At 50.2% G+C, this 18,675-nt stretch overlaps 1 protein-coding gene and 1 non-coding gene across 2 annotated transcripts in view; one reads left to right on the top strand and one right to left on the bottom strand.

Annotated features, from left to right (window-relative positions):
• Positions 1-18,675, bottom strand: part of LOC123821876 (UL16-binding protein 1-like) — a 42,083-nt gene that overhangs the window by 15,161 nt on the left and 8,247 nt on the right. The window lies entirely within an intron of this gene.
• On the top strand, positions 15,425-15,563 carry LOC123822363. The gene has a single exon (XR_006786318.1). It is a non-coding gene; the product is annotated as a U4 spliceosomal RNA (small nuclear RNA).

Below are 18,675 nucleotides of genomic sequence, written 5' to 3'. Positions count from 1 at the left end.
CATAGCTCAGTGGATTGAGCTCGGGCTGCGAACCAAACTATCGCAGGTTCGATTCCCAGTCAGGGCACCTGCCTGGGTTGCAGGCCATGGTCCCCAGCAACCGCACATTGATGACTCTCTCTCTCTCTCTCTCTCTCTCTCCCCCCCCCTCCCCCCTTCCCTCTCTAAAAAAAAATAATGAATAAATAAAATCTTTTTAAAAAAAAGTCTTTCTGGGCGAATGGGCAAGGAGGCGGGAAGGGCAGAGGGAGAGAGGAGGACGAAGCGGGAATTTCTGAAGAAGCCCCCTCGATACCCCGCCCCGCGCCTCGAGAAGCGCTCCCTAACCGCCCCACCCCCCACAGCAACGCCGCTACACTAAAGGCTTCTGGGTAGGTGGGCTCCCGAGCCCCTGGCATCCAGACGTGAAGAGGTCAGAGGGCGCTCGAGGTGTGGACTAAACCGCAGCTGCAAGCCCCGACTCTGCGCACCACTCCCCCTCCCGCTGTGAAGACCGCCCATCCCCACCCCACCCCCACCCTCGCTGCCCTACACCTTGAACTCAGCGCCATCTGCCGGCCCATTCTGGAAACCTGGACTCCCACCAGACACTCCTTTCCCCTCTAATGAGCCCACGCCATAGTTTTACACACTTCTTTGGCGTCCTAAAAACACCAGCGCCTTCAACACCTTCCCTTTTGAAGTGACCCTAATTCTTCCACCAGTGGCACCTTGTCTCTCTTGCCTGAGGACACGCCCCCGGCCCCTCTACACCCCAAAAGCCTCTGCAGCTGACCCACAAAACCTCTGATGATTAATGACATTGACCATCTTTTCATGTCTGTTGGCCATCCCTGTGTTCTCTTTGGAGAGGTGTCTGTTCAGGTCCTGTGCCCACATTTTAAATTGAGTTGTTTGATTTCTGTTGTTAAGTTGTATGAGCTCGTTTTCAGTTTTGGGTCATAACCCCTTCTCAGCTGTATCATTGGTGAATATGTTCTCCTGTTCACTAGGCTGTCTTTTCATTTTGATGAGTTTCCTTTGCTGTGAAAAAAAACTTATTATTTTTTTAAGATTTTATTTTTATTTATTTTTTAGAGAGGGAAGGGAGGGAGAAAGAGAGAGAGAGAGAAACATCAATGTGTGGTTGCTGGGGGTCATGGCCTGCAACCCAGGCATGTGCCCTGGCTGGGAATCGAACCTGCGACACTTCGGTTCCCAGCCCGTGCTCAATCCATGGACCTACACCAGCCAGGGTTGAAAAAAACTTATTTTGACGCAGTCCCATTTGTTTATTTTTTCTTTTGTTTCTCCTGACAAAGCGACATATCAGAAAAAATATACAGCTAAAGGAAATTCTCAAGATTGTACTATGTTTTTTTTTCTTTTTCTACTCTGGGAGTTTTATGATTTTGAGTTTCACGTTAAGGTCCTTTTTTCTTGCTCTTTTGTTTTTTAATTATGTTTTATTGATTATACTATTACAGTTGTCCCAATTTTTATCCCGTTGCCCCCCTCCACTTAGCACCACCCCCCCCCCAAACACACATACTCCCTAGGCCATCCTGACCCCATTGTTCATGTCCGTGGGTTACTTTGCTGCTCCATTTCCTACACCGTACTTTACAGCCCCACAGCTACCATGTAACTACCTCTTTGTACTTGCTAATTCCTTCACCTCTTCACCCATTCCCTACACTTCCCTCTTATCTGGCAACCACTAAAATGCTCTCTGTGTCCATGATTCTGTCTCTACTCTTCTTGTTTAGTCTGTTTTTTAGATTCAGTTGTTGACAGATTTGTATTTTTTTGCCATTTTACTGTTCATAGTTTTGATCTTATCTTTCTTAAATCAGTCCCTTTAATATTTCATATACTAATGGTTTGGTGAAGTCCTTTAGTTTTTTCTTCTCTGGGAAGCTTTTTATCTGCTCTTCAATTCTAAGTGATAGCTTTGCTGGACAGAGCAATCTTGGCTGTAGGCCCCTACTTTTCACGACTTTTAATATTTCTTGCCAGACCCTTCTAGCCAGCAAAGTTTCTTTTGAGAAATCAGCTGATAGTCTTAGGGGGACTCGCCTATGGGTAAGTAAGTTCCTTTCTCTTACTGCTTGTAAGATTCTCTCTTTATTTTTAACCTTTGGCATTATAATCATGATGTGTCTTGGAGTGGGGCTCTTTGCATCCATCTTGTTTGGCACTCTCTGTGCTTCCTGGATTTGCATGTCTATTTCCTTCACCAAATTAGGGAAGTTTTCTTTCATTATTTTTTTAAATAGATTTCTAATTTCTTTCTCTTTCTCTTCTCCTTCTGATACCTCTGTGAGGCAAATATTGGAATGCTTGAAGTTGTCTGACAGGCTGCTTACACTGTCCTCTTTTGGATTCTTTTTCTTTTTCTTGTTCTGATTGCTTGTTTTTCACTTCCTTTAATGTTCCAAATGATTGATTTGATTCTTGGCTTTATCCATGTACTGTTGTTTTCCTATAAATTGCTTTTATTCCAATTAGTATGTCCTTTGTTTCTAGCCAGTTCTTTTTCATGCTGCTCAGGTCCTCATTAAGTTTGTTGGGCATCCTTATAACTAGTGTTTTGAACTCTGCATCTGATAGACTGACTATCTCCATGTTGTGTAGTTTTTTTCTGGAATTTTGATCTGTTCTCTCATTTAGGCCATGTTTCTTTGTTTCCTCATTTTGGCAGCCTCCCTGTGTTTGTTTCTATGTATTAGGTAGAGCTGCTTTGACTCCCTGTCTTAGTAGTGTGGCCTAATGCAGAAGGTGTCCTGTAAGATCCAGTGGTACAGCCTCCCGTCACCCAAGCGAGGTATTCCAGGTGTGCCCTGTTTTGTATTACAAAATCAAATAGCAACAAAAACCTTCCAAAATTGAGACCATTGAAAAAAGAGTCACCACATCCTCCACACCCTGCTCACTCACCTGGGGGCTCCAGCACTTTCTCCCTGTGGTCTAAGACGTCCCCAAGCCACTGGTTGCAATCTCCCATTGAGATCTTCCTGAAATGCTCCACCTGTTCATTCTTCTCCCAGTCCTCCTTGACCTCTCTGGCCCCAGGACCAACAACTGTCCACTTCCTGCTCATTAATTCGAAGACGAGGGTGGTCTGTTCACTGATGTTAAACTTCAAGAGCCCACCAGTGCATCATCCTACTTCACACTGGCAGGACAGCTCAGCCTGCAGGGTGGGGGGACCTGCAGTGCACACACAGGGGCGTCACCCTGCCTCTGAGAGCTGCACCGTCTCCCACAGTCACACGTGTCCCTGCACATGTAGGGGCTGCAATCTCCTCTGCACGCCGTGCCCTGTTCTCGCCCTTAGGTCCACTGTGGCTCTGGGGTTGGACCAGGGTTCAGTCCCTTCCCACCAAGCCCCCTCCCTGCCTGTGCACCCTCCTCCCCTCTCCTGCTCACTGGCCCCACCCCCCTTCCCCTCCCCTCACTTACCCCTGGTCTTGTTTCCCTCCAGTCTGATGTCAGGCAGGATCGTCCTGAGCTCGGGCCCCATGTCTCCCAGCGTTTGTGGCAATTTAGTCCATAATCCGGTGGCCGTTACCTTCTCTCCCAGGGGACGCAATGGTCTGACCTCATTGCTATCCCTGTCACACTGAAGAAAGATTCTTTATCCACTGAAACCTGGACTTCACATCAGGGCTGTCCAGGTCCAGACTGGGATTGGACGGTGAGGTTGATGACAAGAGAATGCGCATCCGTGAGAATAAACAGAGGGGCGCCCTGGGGACTCCCTGTGAAGGGCCTGGCTGCTGAGAGAGGGGTCTCCACCCCAGCTCCCTCCATCTCTGCAGCCTTGGTCCTGTCTCAGCTTTAGCTGCTTCAGGTAGTAAAATACTGTGGTGCTACCATGGACCCTGTTACCAGGAGGATTCATCTGACTGATATTTCTAGTGACATCTACTAAGTTCTGAGGTACAAAGTTATAACACATTATCTATTTTTCTGGGACTTAGAGTCTAATTGAACATACAAGACTTTTGACTAAAAGGGAAGAAAGACCCCATACTACACATGCCCAATTCATAGTGGGTCTGGGGTACTCAGGAAAGGCTTCCTGGTGGAGGTGGCATATGGCAGGACAGGGAGAGCTGCCACATGTGAGCACAGAGCCAAGTGCAGTGCATTCAGCTGGGGACCCCGGAAACGAGGTGTAGGTACTATCCTGGGGAGCAAGTCCAGCTATTTTTACATAAACACATAGAACTATACCAAGTGTTCTTCTATCCTGTCTCTTTCAAACTTACTTCTGATGGTTAATATCTCTGGTTTAACATCAAGCAATTTCTCTTTGAGTTCTCCTACCACGTATTTCAGAGTTTCTCTCTGTCTCTCTCAGGGCTTTGCATCGTTCACCTTCACCCGGAGAGAACCAATGAGTTCAATCATAAAGAAATACGTTTGCACCCTGATCCGTGTGGCTCCCTTGGTAGGCAACACGTTGCTAAGTGAAATATCACCAGTTCGATTCCTGGTCAGGGCACATGCCTAGGTTGTGGGTTCAGCAGGAGGCGAATGACAGGCCAACCTATCGATGTGTCTCTCCCACATCAATGTTTCTCTCCCTCTCTTCCCCTCTAAATAAATAAATACATACATAAATAGGTTTGCATTGACTTGGCTTTGAACCTCACACTGTGGTTGTCTAGGACTGGGCTTAGGAGTGACGATGATGTTATAGAAAATGGAGCATGTGGAAAGGAAGAGCAAACGTGAGGGTCGGAGTTGGAAGAAAAGGACCCATTTGTAGCCCTCCCCCGTGTCTGTGACAGCAGGAGAATCCCCCTGCTGGCTGGGCTGGCACAGCAGGGACTGACCATGCCCAGCCCCTCCCTTCACCAGGGGAAGGACAGTGCCCCTCCCTTGTCTGAGGAGGACCAGGAGGCCTCTGCCTGGCTGGGAACCACACATTTCCAGATGCGTCCCTCTCTGTGCCCACCAGGCCCTCACCCAGCCTCAGTTGGGGCCAACATCACAAGGCCGTGCCAGGCTGGCTGGGGGGCAACAGGTCTGGATGCCAGAGGATTGTCACAGACAACCCAGCGCCCTGCGGGCAGAGGGCAGAGTGTGCAGGGCTCTGGTCCTGAGGAAGCGGGGTGACAGTGCTGGCCTGTTGAGGCGAGAACCCGCAGCGCTGGAGAAGGAGAGCTGACAGTCACGGGTGGAGGGACTTGGCACAGCCCTGGGAGATACGGCCGACCTGATGCTGGGCTGGGTCCCGGGGGTTTCGGAAAAGCACTGAGTGTACAGCATGGAGGAGAAGATGAGGAAATCCAAGGTAGGCGGTACAGGGTGGGGTTACAAGGCCCCAGGAACACATATGCCAGAGTAGGTATGGTATGCAAAGCCAGAACGAGCATAAGCTGTCTGCCCACTGTGCCGCATGAACAGGAGGGCTGTTTGCTCATGAAACTTACAAGGAGTGCTGGTGACAATGACATTCAAGGTAGGCCACCAGAGAATGTGCCCCTTTGGCATATTGGTCATTTTGAATTAACGTTACTTAAGAACAGCTGGGACAAGAAGAACACTCTGACCCTCTTTTGTCCCCTAAAAGCAAGACACCCTGCCTGTACCAGGAGGTAGAGGGACATCCTTAGCACAAGACACAGGGAATTTAGAGCCATGAAGCCATGTAGACGAACCTCTTCTCTTCATTTCAAGTTACTCCTCCCAGCTCAAACTCCTGTCTGGTCAATTCTTGACAAACTATTGTTTCTTTGTCAAAAGTTATAAAAACGGCCTACTTCAGAGAGTATCATATTCCTTTGACTTAAACTGTGTACCAAATTAAAGTTTACTTTTCACATTTAATCTGGTATTCATTTAACTTTTAGACCAGCTGGATGACCCTAGGAGGGTAGAGGAAATATTCTTCTTCCCTGACAGTGGGAAGGGCCCCAGCATTTTGGAGAAGCTCAGTGATGGCTGCTCCTGATGGCCGGCTTGGCAGGTGGAAGTGACATTGCAGACACAGGCACTCAACTGTCACAGGCACACACAGTGCCATTATTGAAAAGGTCACAAAGGTTCAAATGCCAACCAAGGGCCCAGCCCACAAAAAACTATACTTTTGGCTCATGGAACACAGTAATCCCAGAGGCAAATGGGTGAAAGCCACCCCAGAGAGTGCTGGACTTAAATAATAAAAAGAAAAATAAAATACAAACATAAATGGGCAGCTAAAAGCAGCCTCTCAAGAAAGAAGCTGGATCTGTTGTCCAGTTTCCAGATTTGAGCCACTTCTGAGACCTGGAACCCATTCCTAGAAGGAGTGGGTGGGACCCAATCATCAGGGACCCCTCAAGTTGACAGCAAAGGCCATGTGGCTATTGACCTGGTGAGTGTGTGCACCGGGGAGCAGAAAATACCCAGACATTGACATTGGGCCTAGTGTGTGAGCTGACGTCATCCCCAGGGACCGGAAGTATCATCACTGGTCCTGTTAGTACAGTGATGCATGGGGTTCAGTCTCAGGGAATAAATAGACACGTGTCCCAGGTCCTGCATACACAGGTGTCCTTTGGTTCAGCAATTCCCACAGTGTTCCTTTCACATTGTCTGAAGTTGTAGCAGGAATAGAAAATCGTTTTTTAGTGAATTACTTGTGCCATGAGAGCTACACAGTAGGGAATTTCAATGATAACCTCCTTAGATTTTCTCCTCTTTGCTCCAAATGGATTGTTAAGACAGTATCTTATCGTCAATGAAATAACAGAGAAGAGTACCAGCCTTAAAACCTCTAAGGAAGCAGGGGTGTATCCCTTCCTAGCTCCATTTCATTGCCCGCTTGGTGTGAAGACTGTGTATAGGTGGGCATCTATGAAGTATCTCAGGCTTTGCAGAGCAGACATCTGTTACAATGACCCAGCTCTGATGCTGAGGCATGAGAGCGGTGATAGTCAATCCCTGAATGGATGGATGTGGCTGCATTTTGCTCTTGAGCCATAAGACCCAGCAGACCAATGGCACTAGAGGTACCTGTGGTAGGACAAAGTGCTATGGGGACTTCATGGCATTCCTACCGGAGAATCACAGCACAGTCCCCTAGTGCACAGAGGTAAGGCCATGCCACTTTCAGCAGAGAAATGCCCACCATGAAAAGAGGCTCCTGGTGAAGCACTGGGGTCTGGTAGGGATGAGGCCTCTGGCTATGGACTTTGGGAGTTGTACGTCAGCAGTGTCATTAGGCCAGACAGGCCCAGCCAAGATAAGAGTCACCTGATTCTTTGGGCTTTGAAATGATCAGAGTCACAGGGACATATAAGATGCAGAGACAGGTGTCCCTGATCTTGACACCAGAAATGTAGCCTCAGCGCTACCCTCCGGTTACACCTGTGACTTCCTGCAGTGTCTCAAGGGCCCCCTGGGACCAGGAGTTCAGTCTGCAGAGCTCAGGGGAGCGGTGGCCTGTTGCTGCAGGACTCGGGCCCTCTGACAGTCACTCCACCCAGGAGCCACAGGGCAGCAAACAGTTCTGGGTCTTCAATGAACAGTGCACAGGTTGGACAGGTCACCCATGTGTGTGACACCCTATATACACCTAGTATTGGGTCAGCAAAGTATTCATAGTGCAGTGGCCATATCTGGTTCCCCATTCATTTGCAAGTTGTCTCTGGCTGGTATAGCACCAGAAACATGGAGGTGTGTGGTGCACAGAGAGACAGATAGGACACGCCCTGCAATGATCATAAATAACATTACTATCTGTCCTTTCTCTAGAAACAGTTTGCAGCCTCCTGCCTGAATCTATGACCATTATATGCTGCTGCCTCCTCAGCAGGTGGAAAGTGTGGGTTTGGAACCAAAGAGGAGGGAGGGAGGGCCCTTCTCTACCAGCCTTCCCAGGTCATACTTTCCTAATCCTGGGTGAGCTGGCTGAGGAGCAATTAGTCCCTAGGGAGGGGCACGCTAAAATGAGTGCCTGGGGCTCCTGGCTCAGTGCCCTGCCGCAGAGGGTGCTGGTTAGCTCAAGGGTGGGGAGCCCTGTGGATGATGCAGGGTTTGTGCGCTAAAGTCTTGAGAGCAGGTCAGGGGCCTGTGGCTGTTTGTTTGTTGGTGCCTGTGGGTGGAGACCTGCGGGAGCACCCCCTGTTCTGACCACACCTGGGGTGCCAGAGGTTCTGCTCCTTTCCTACTTTTCCAGCTGTGGACTGGTGGGGGTGGGGAGGAGGAGTGCCGGGGCGGGGGGCGGTGTGTTGGGAGTGTGTGGGGTGGGGGTTGGCTGTGTGGGGTGTCAACAGGGCTTGTAGGGTTAGTTAAGGAGGCATCTGTCTTTCCTCTCTCTTGGGCTGTTCGGGTGAATGGGGGGAGAAAGTGAGTTGGGAGTGTGTGTGTGATAGTTGTGTGTGTGTGTGTGTGTGTGTGTGTGAGTGTGAGAGATGTGTGTGGGTGAATTTGAGAGGAGAGAGTATGTGTTTGGTGGTGTTGGGGAACACGCGCGGAGAGCACTCTCTGCCTGCCAAGAGCACTGCCTGGCTTTCTGCCAGAGGTCCCAGGACTCACCGAAGAAGGGAGGGGTGTGGAGGCGGTTGTGTAGGTGCAGAAACGGTATTGCACAGACCTGGTAGGCGGTATGACCCCACCTCGCTCTCCGACCCCTCCCTCCTGCTTCCTCGGAGAGTACTTCTGCACCCAGGGTCATTTACCGTCCACCTCGCTTCCAGTACGTAGACCACCCGCACTCCGTAAAAAGGCGGCGAGGGTGAGGGGACCAAGGCTTGTGGACACTGTCCCAGGCTCTCTGAGCCCACGCCTCTCCGCAAAGCAGCGTTTCGCTCGGACCCCTGCGCGCCATGGAGACCACCGGGTCACAGTTCGGTCTCGCCCTGCTGGTCCTGATCCTGCTGCCGGGCTGTCCCGGGGCAGAGGATTCTGTTTGCAATCGGAAGAGTGAGTTTGGGATGTAAACTGCCGGGTGGTTCAGGGGGCTGGGGGCTGGGGGAGGGAGGGGGAGTAATGGGGCTGGGGGGGCACTCAGTTTGCGGACAGGGATGAAGGACCCAGGGCAGTTCCAGAACCTGCAGGTCAGTGGTGACGCAGCCGCCTCCTTAGCCCCCCCGCGAGGGCTCATTTCGGGTCGCCGGCGGGCCAGGTAGTGTCCTTCAGGCTAGAAGAGGGCGGGAAGGAGGGGGCTGGGGGGCGGTGAGGTGGGGCGTGTTCTCCGGGGAGAAGGGAGAAGGGAAGGGGGCGCAGCAAGGAAGGCCGCTGAAGGACGCAGATCGTCCCCAGGCCGCTCTCCTGCCCCGGTTCCCTTCGTCCTCCTAGGGGCCTGGGAGACCCTGCCACTGACTGTGGCGTTTCCAGTGTGTCGCGGTACACGCAGACAAGGGCGTGTCAAGATACTCTGGTCTCACGACTTGCCGAGGCAAAAACTCTCCTTCATCCTCACTGCCGTGCCCCCTCGAACGTCCCAGTGGGCTCAGCCGGCAGGTCCACAGACCTGCAGCCCCTGCGGGGCTCTCCCTGCACCAGCCACTCCCAGGCTGAGTCACTGTTGTGTGCTGCGAACTCCCCGCAGCCAGTCTGGGAGCAGCGTAGGGTCACTCCCACCACTTTCCCTGGGGAGTCCTGCCCCTCCCCAGGTCACCCCGTTTTGTTACCCAGTTCTTGGGGGTTCCAAGACACCAGTGTCTCTAATACCTACTCATCTGTGAAGGGACCCTAACCTGTTCCTCCACCAAGTGGCTCCTTGTCTCCATCCCCCGATGACACACAGCTGAAGCCTCAGCTCCTGGCCCACAGATCCTGGAGCAGGAGGGGCAGGGGGTCCCTTATTCCCAAGTGTGATCCTGGGGCTGGTGGTCAGGGAGGGCCCTCCCCTCCTCCCCTTCGGTCCCACACCCCCATTCCCACCTGCTGAGGAGGCAGCTTTACATAAAGGCCATAGGTCAGGGCACAGGCTGCAAATGTTCTCTATAAAGGGTAAACAGTCAATTTTGTCTGCACAGACCTCTTGGCATCTGTCTCTAGGCACTGGGCACCTCCATGGTTGTGGGGGAAAGCAGCCAAAACAACACGCAAACAATTAGGGGACCAGATGTGGCTGCCCTCCCAGTTTGCTCAGCCCAGAGTTAGGGTCCATAGGGAGTCCCACCTATGGGTGACCATGCCCCTAGGGAATCATCACCCCGGCCGCCTCCACTGTTTTTTGAAGAACCAGAACCCACCTTGTCCTGCCTGTGGCTTCTGATGGAGGGAATGAGAGAGGGTGTGGGTCCCACGGTGGGGCCTGTGGTCCCCTTCCCTGTGTGGACTGGTTCCTGGGTGAAGGGGCGTGGGAGACAGTGTGTGAAGCCATAGGTGTGAGCACAGGGTGGTGCTGGTACTTTCTGGGGTCAAGATGGGGCCACCTGCTGCTGCATCGCATTGTTCCCTGTGACCCTGCTCCTTTCTGTCCCAGAAGAAGTCACCTCTATCCTATGAGCACTCGGCCTGCCTTAGCCAGTGACGCTCATGATGGGCAACTCTGGTGTTTCATAGACAGAGACCTCATCTCTACCAGGCCCTCTTTAGAGGGTGTGGATTTCCCTGACACAGATCCTCTGTACCTGTGATTTGTTATCTTGACATTTGCCACCCCCATTACTACCGGCAGCCATTTTGGGGAACACCAACTCCTATCACCATCCTGCCCTTCAGCAAAAGTCAATTTCAGCTTTTTGGCCCTCTTCTCATCCATGTTCTCCTCATAGGCTTGATAAACAAAAGTTTAGCTTCAGATGTTTCCTTGGAACAAGGCTGATTGGACTCGTTTCAGCCTTTTCACATTATACCCCACCTGGCACATTCTCTCCCCTGAGCCAGCTGACCCTTCCTCCACCACCTGCCTCAGAAGTTCTGGCCATTCTGCTCCAGGCACGGTAGCCACGCCTTTTGCCAACCATGCAAGGCTCATCCCAGCAGCAGGTTGGCACCATCGCCCAGGGCTGTGACAGATCACGATCCCCGATCATGAACTCTCCCTTCTCCAACGTTGGGATCTGTCCACGTCCCCCACCCCACTGTCACCCAGCCTTGTCAGGAGCAGCCCCCCACAAGCTGTCCATGTCCCTGCAGGGCACCTGGCTGTTTCCTGACAATCCTCTGGCTTCTAGATTTTTTCCTCCATTGCCACCTGTCATATCCCTGGATCAGTTGTAGGCTGAGTGATGATGGGTATTGGCCTGGCGGGCAGAGGGGACATGTCTGGAGGCGTGTGGTTTCTGGTGTGGCTTCTGCCAGGCAGAGGCCTCCTGGTTTCCCTCAAGCAGGGGAGGGGAGCTCGCCCTCACCTGGTGCAGAGAGGCGCCTGACAGGCTCAGTGCTCGGTCTGCCAGCTCAGGTGTCAGGGGGAGTCACTTGTTGGCACAGAGACGGGGGAGATGCTCATGGTCACTTTTCTTTCAAACCCACCTTTCCCCTGCATTTTCTTCTTCACAGATGCGCCCTTTCTTTACTCTATATTCATTGTCTCTGCCAGTGGACCATCATGGTGTGTGGTTCGAGGCAAGATCAATGGGACCCTCTTTTTAAAATATATCTGTAGAAGTCTGAAGGCCAAACCTGTCGGTCCCCTGGGCGTCATGTTGAGTGCCACAGAGGCCTGGAATCAACACTGTGAACATTGGAAGGACCTGGTGGAAGAGCTCCGCAAGGCACTGCTGGACAATAAACAAAACATTTATGAAGCCTTTGGTAAGTTTGCACGATACAGGGTAGAAGTAGAACAGTGTTGTAGAGGTAGGAAACAATCGTGTTTATGTGATTATTGGAAGTGTATCCTACCCCAGAGGCCCAGCAGCCAGGGTAGGACACAGAGGAGCGAGCAGCACCAGGAGACAGGAGGGGAGCAGAGGGCTGGGTACCAGGTGGGGATACAGGACCTGTCAAGACCCGAGGCTGACCTGTTTCCCCTGGTGGGAGGGGACAGATTCTCTCTCCCTGCAGGGCAGCATGAAGTGTCAGCACAAATTCAGTGGATGCTCCAGGGCATTCTGGGAGCTTGGCTTCAATGGACAAAGATGTCTCCACTTTGACTCGAAGAGCAGAAGCTGGACAGAGTTGCATCCTGGATGTAGATTGTTAAAGGAGACACTGGACAGTGACATATATGTAACCAATCTTCTTGTTTTGATCTCACGTGGAGATTGTGTGAAGTTGATTAATCAGAGCACAGCTCTGGACACAAAAGGTAACTGTGCACAGGGAATCAAGTCCTGGGTCTCTTGAGATAACACTGACACTGTGTCTGTGTTTCTGTGTGTTGTGTGTGGTTTGAGAAAGTGATCTGACCATGGTGTTTTGGGTTTTTTTCTTTTACATAACAGCCACAGGCGTGTCCCATGTCTCCCCTGTCCCCTCTCTCCTGCTCGCCCCCCCGCCCCCCCCCTCCGCCACCGCACACAGAGCCGCGGACACGCCCTGTGGGTTTCCTGCAGACCCCAGCCGGGCGGGCCTCGTTCTCTCTTCGTCCTGTCCCTGGCGCTGAGCCCTCCTCTCGCATCACTTCTTCCTCCGTCTCCCCTGCTCTGTTTCTGCAAGTCCTTCATCCACCTCAGATGTCGGCTTGTGTGAGGACTGTCTGCCGCCTTCCTCATGTGTCACCTCCTGGTCTGTCACTGCAGGAGGGACGGGGTATGCTGTGACCCTGCTTCCCCCATTAGCTGCAGGAGCCCAAGGGGATGGGGCCCATGTCCTCTGTTTGTTCCAACCCCAGCACCTGCCACAGTGGCTGCCACAGTAGAGGGGTGGAACCTGTCTGCATCGTAGGGTCACCTGGGGCAGCAGGGGTGAGGGGGCGTCTCCTCAAAAATCAGACAAGGCTGTCACTCTGGCGTTTCCACCAAAGCTGCACCAACTACTGCCCCAGCTAACGCCCCAGTCCTGTCCAGGCCATGACCTTCACACACAACACATAGTCTGGATCCTCCCATTTTTGTTTTAGTCACACTTGGCATCTAGGCTCATTTACAGTAAGAAGTACAGAGGGCAGAACTAAGTGGGAAGTGAGGGGCAGATGGTCTACAGTGAGGACAGGGAAGGTGAATTCCCACCCCAACCCCTGACCCCTCAGTGAACAATCCTGTACTGGGAATGAGACCAGGACAATAAAACGTAATACCACTTGACAGCAGTCACGTAGACAAGCTCAGCCCTGAGACCTGCTGTCTCCTCACTGTGGGTGCCAGAGGGACAGGCAGGGGCCCACACCAAGGCCGAAGGCCCGCTGGTGCTGCAGGGATTTAGTGTTCAGTCCTGACTCAGAGTCTCTGTTGGGAAAGAGTGTTTGGGCCCAGGGTGGGTGGTGTGGGGACAGCAGGCACACAGGGCAGGGCAGTGCTCACATTCACGTGAGGGCAGCATGGTGGCTGCATGGGATGTGTCCAGGGGACGGGGACTATCCAGGGGGCTAAGAGGAGGAGGCCTGGGTCCAATCCCAGGAAGAGGGTGGAAGGTCTTGCAGATACAACTCAAAGGCCTGGAGTTTGGACCGTGTTCCCAGAGAAAGGGGCTTCGGGATGGCAGCTAAGGCAGCAGGTGAACAGTAGGGAGTGTGTAGGACCAGGTTAGAGGGGGCCAGTTCTCCCTGGACCCCTGGGATTCCTGGTTGAGCTCTGGTGGGATCACCTGGCAGCCAGTCTCCTCCAGACTCCAGATCCTGAGCCCCTGAGGGGCCCTGCCCTGAGCAGAGGTAACAGGGGAGACAGGTAGAACTGACCATGAATGGATGGGGCAGGCCTGGGGCCATCATACTGAGAGCTACCTGTGCTGCTAGGTAGGGGGCTGGGAGAGAAGGGAAAGGAGGGATGTTTGTCTGCGACCCTCCCCAAGGCTGGAGGAGTGAGGGTACAGGCCCTCCTGTCCAGCAGAGCTGCCACCAGTCAGTCCTTTAGGCCCTGCCATCCCAGGGAGAATCAGGACCTGAATGAAGGGGGCAGACTGATTCATCACTCACTGTCGTCTCCCGCCCAGATGGTCTGTAGCAGGGCCTGGCGCTGACCCTGTGACGTGCAAAAGGTGGGCAGAGGTTGGTGCAGGCTGCTGGCCCCAGGGCAGGGGTGGCAGGTTCAGGGGAATTCATGACCCTAGTGAGGGCAGGGCTCGGGATGGGGAGTGACTGGGGTGCTGTAGCCCCAGGAGAATGGCCCCAGGTTTTCCTCAGGCAGGGGAACCAACACTTGCTCTTTTCTGCAGGCTGACGATGCTACGCAGATATAGGAGACCATTCTGCGTGGCGCTGGCCCAGCTCCCACTCCGAGATGCACTGGACCCTCGCCCACGGATAGGTTCTCCCGTGGGGAATAAGGCCTGCAATGTACCCAGGATGCTTTGAGCCTTGTTTTTGCTGAAACTCCCTCACTCTGAATTGAGACAGCAAGTGCTTACTGGAACTTCCTAAAATCCAAAATTCATGCTAAACCTACCAAGTATGGAGTGTAACTGGTTCAACCACTTTTCTCTTTGCATTTGCAACCATCCTTTTCCTGTGATGTGATTAGCAGCATCAACTCCTTTGTTTTCTGTAAAAGGTCACCACCTAAAGTGAACCTGTGCATGGTAAATGAGCACCATCATGTAATGTGCCGAGAAAAGAAATAAAGGCCGGTTACTGCAAGGGTTGAGGCTTTTTCTCCTCTTGAGAGAAAAGCCATGCTGTCCCTTTTCCTCCACAGGACTCGGTAGTCTGTGTGAATTTCTCGTGCCTCATCTACAATGTGGTGGACCCCATGAGCTGGGATCCGCGTCACCCAGAAGCCCCTGATAGTTTGGTCTACCTCAGTGACTCTGCCTCTTGGCTGGCTGCCTTTGGAAGACCTGAGGTTTATTTTTACACCACCAGGGGCCAAAACTTCCATGTCTAGAAACTACCTATGACCAAAATGAGATAGAAAATCCTGTCTCGTGTCCTTTATTTGTTCATTATCTTCTTTGATGCCTAAAAATAACACATTGTCCCACTTTCTCTGGTGCTAAGAGATGTAATTCCAACATTTAAACTTCGATAGCTTCAGTAAGAAATCTCAACAAAAAAGCCATGGCCTGTTTGGCTCAGCTGCTTGGAGCATCGTCCTGTACACTGAAAGGATGAGGATTCAACTCTAGTCAGGGCTCGGCTTAGGCTGTGAGTTCAATCCCCAGTCAGGGAGCCTAGGAGTGGCAGCCCAGTAATGTTTCTCTGTTACATGGGTGTTTCTCTCTCACTCTCTCTCTCTCCCCCTTCTTCTCTGTTTCAAAGCAATGAAAAAGAGTTCTTGTGTAAGGATTAAAAAAAAACTCAACAAGGAGAACATTTTCCGTCTTCTCCTTTGTTTGTGGAAGATCAAATACATCTCTGCATATAACTTTGTTCATGCAAATGATACTGCCAAAAGGTACAGAACTCAGGGCTTATTTCTGTGTCCTCAAAAACAACCATGCATTTTGAAATAACAAAATCTTTACCCAGTGGCAATATCGTAGCCAGTGAGGTTTATCCAAGGCGTGGTTATTGCTAATTAAAATAACAGAATCTCTCTGGCCAAGATGGAGGTATAGGCAGATACACTTTGCCTCCTTGTACAACCAAAAGAAGGACAACAACAAATTTAAAAACAAAAAAATAACCAGAACTGTCTGAAAATAGAACTGTATGGAAGTCTGACAACCAAGGCGTTAAAGAAGAAACATTTATCCAGACTGGTAGGAGGGGTGGGGATAGGCATTCGGGGTGGTTGGAGGACTGGGTGGTCCCACATTTGTGTGCGGGATAAACAGGGAGGAACAACTGGGAAGTGAGACAGACCGCACAGCCCAGGGTTCCAGTGTGGGGAAATAAAGCCTCAAAACCTCTGAGTGCGAAAACCTATGGAGATTGCAGTGGCAGGAGAAACTCCCAGACTCGCAGGAGAAACTCCTAGTCTCACAGGAGAGTTCGTTGGAGAGCCCCACAGGGTCCTAGAACGTACACAAATCCACCTACCCAGGAATCAGCACCAGAAGGGCCCAATTTGTTTGTGGGTAGCAGGGGAAGTGACTGAAAGTTGGCCAAGAGCCAGGGAAGCAGCATTGTTCCCTCTCAGACCTCTCCCTGACACACAGCACCACAACACAGCCACATGGGTTGCCCTGCCCTGGCAAATATCCAAGGATCCACCCCTTAGCACTGAGATTAAAAAAAAATATGGCCCTAATGAAAACAGATCAAAGCTCCAAAAATAGAACTAAGCAATGGAGAGATAGCCAACCTATCAGATGCAGAGTTCAAAACACTGGTAATCAGGATGCTTGCAGAAATGGTTGAGTTTATTCGCAAAATAGAGGAAAAAGTGAAGGCTATGAAAAGTCAAATAAAGGAAAATGTACAGGGAACCAACAGTGATGGGAAGGAAACTGGGATTCCAATCAACAATTTGGACCGGAAGGAAGAAATAAACATTCAACCAGAACAGAATGAAGAAACAAGAATTTAAAATAATGAGGAGAGGCTTAGGAACCTCCACGACACCTTTAAATGTTCCAACATCTGAATCATAGGGGTGCCAGAAGGAGGAGAAGAAGAGCAAGGAGTTTAAAACTGATTTGAACAAATAATGAAGGAAAACTTCTTCAATCTGGCAAAGGAAATAGAGTTTCAGGAAGTCCAGGAAGCTCAGAGGATCCCAAAAAAGTTGGACCCAAGGAGGAACACACCAAGATACATCATAGTTAAATTATCCAAGATCAAAGATAAGGAGAGATCTTAAAAGCAGCAAGAGAAAAGGAGATAGTTACCTAAAAAGTAGTTCCCTAGAGACTATCAGCTGATTTCTCAAAAGAAACGTGACAGGCAAGAAAGGTCTGCACAGAATATTCAAAGTCGTGAAAGGCAAGGACCTACATCTGAGATTACTTTGTGCAGCAAAGCTCTCATTTAGAATGGGAGGGCAGATAAAGTGCTTCCCAGATAAGGTCAAGTTAAAGGAGTTCATCATCACCCAGCCCTTATCAAATGAAATGTTAAAGGGACTTATCTAGGAAAAAGAAGATCAAAACTATGAACAGTAAAATGACAACAAACCCACAACTATCAACAACTGAACCTTAAAAAAAAACCCAAACAACAAAAAAACTAAGCAAACAACTAGAACAGGAACAGAATCACAGAAATGGAGATCGCATGGAGGGCTACCAGTGGGGAGGAGGAGGGGGAGAATTGGGGAAATGGTACAGGGAATAAGAAGCTTAAATGGTAGTTACAAAATAGGGGGAGGTTAATGAGTTCTTTGGCATCTCCATTTCCCATGAAATGGGAAAAGCCCCATGAAATGGAGAAGCCAAAGAACTTTTACGTATGACCCATGAACCTGGACTAAAGTGGGAGAATGCTGGTGGGAGGCAGAGGTGCAGGGTGGAGGGGAGTAAAGGGGAGAAAAAATGGGGCAACTGTAGTAGCATAATCAATAAAATATATTAAAAATCTTAGAAATAACAAAATCATATTCATGACTGTTTCCATTAGTGCCTTATTACACTGATGATATTTAAGTAAACACACTTACATTATTTAAAAAATACTTTTGAGTTTTATTGTATTATTTTAAAAGAATTGTTTATATTATTAGAGCCAAAAACAACACATGCCAAAGAGAAAAATCTCAAATGCCCCTGAGAATACCTGGGGGTGGGGTGGGGGGTGGGGCAGGGGGAGTTTCTGTGTATGAGGGTTTTTCTTTTTTTGCTCAGTCCCTTCTCCTTTTCACCCTGCCCCCAAAAGCCTTTCCCCTCTGACAGCTGTCAGTCTGTCTCTGTATTTATGAGTATGTTTATATTTGGTTTGTTAGCTTATTTTGTCCATTAGATTCTGCAATAAGTGAAAACATGATATTTGTCTGTCTCGGACTAACTTATTTCACGTAGCGTAATACTCTCCAGGTCCATCCACAATGTTGAGAGAGGTAAGAATTCCTTCTTTTTATTAATGGCCAAGTAGTAGTCCGTTGTGTAGATGTATCACCGCATTTTTATGCACTCATCTACTAATGGGCACTTGGGCTGCTTCCAGATCTTGACTATTATAAATGACACTGCCGTGAACTTAGGGGCACATATATTCTCTTCAGTCAGTGTTTCAGATTTCTTTGAATATGTTCCTAGAACATTGAGTCATGAGGCAGTTCCATTTTCTATTTTTTGAGGTTGGAATTTTATAACCCAGTAGAGAATTCTAGCATTTCACTGTTCTTCCATGTTGTGGGGTAACTGTTACTAGTGATTTTGCTAGATTTCTTGTGGAAACAGAATTTAAGAGCCACTCGTGGGTTCACAGGTGTCTTGCGTTGGTCTCTAACATCATTCTGATGCTCTGGACGCAAACAAATATTCTGGGACTTGAGCAGTGATAATCTTTCTGATTTCACCCCTCCCTCACCCTCCACAACGACTTTCCTGTGCTCCCTCTCCCTGTCTCACCTCCTCCAGTGAGAAGTAAGTCTTCCCATCAGAAACGTCTTTGCTTCTCAAAGTTGTATTTCCCCATGGACAAAGGATGAGTATTCAGAATATATAATGAACTCTTACAAATAAATAAGGATAAATCTAAGTCCCCTAAATTTGGGCTATTGCGTTAATCTATTCACAGGTGGTGAATGAGCCTGTGAGGAGATTGAACTTGACCCAAGTGGTCCAGATAACATGAACAATGGGAGACCCTGACATACCATGACACTG

The sequence above is a fragment of the Phyllostomus hastatus genome, unplaced genomic scaffold (genome assembly GCF_019186645.2).
Source record: "Phyllostomus hastatus isolate PE091 unplaced genomic scaffold, TTU_PhHast_1.1 phas_contig_40, whole genome shotgun sequence".
Lineage (NCBI taxonomy): Eukaryota > Metazoa > Chordata > Mammalia > Chiroptera > Phyllostomidae > Phyllostomus > Phyllostomus hastatus.
The sequence above is the reverse complement of the archived record's forward strand: the minus strand, read 5'-3'. Positions and strand labels throughout refer to the sequence as shown.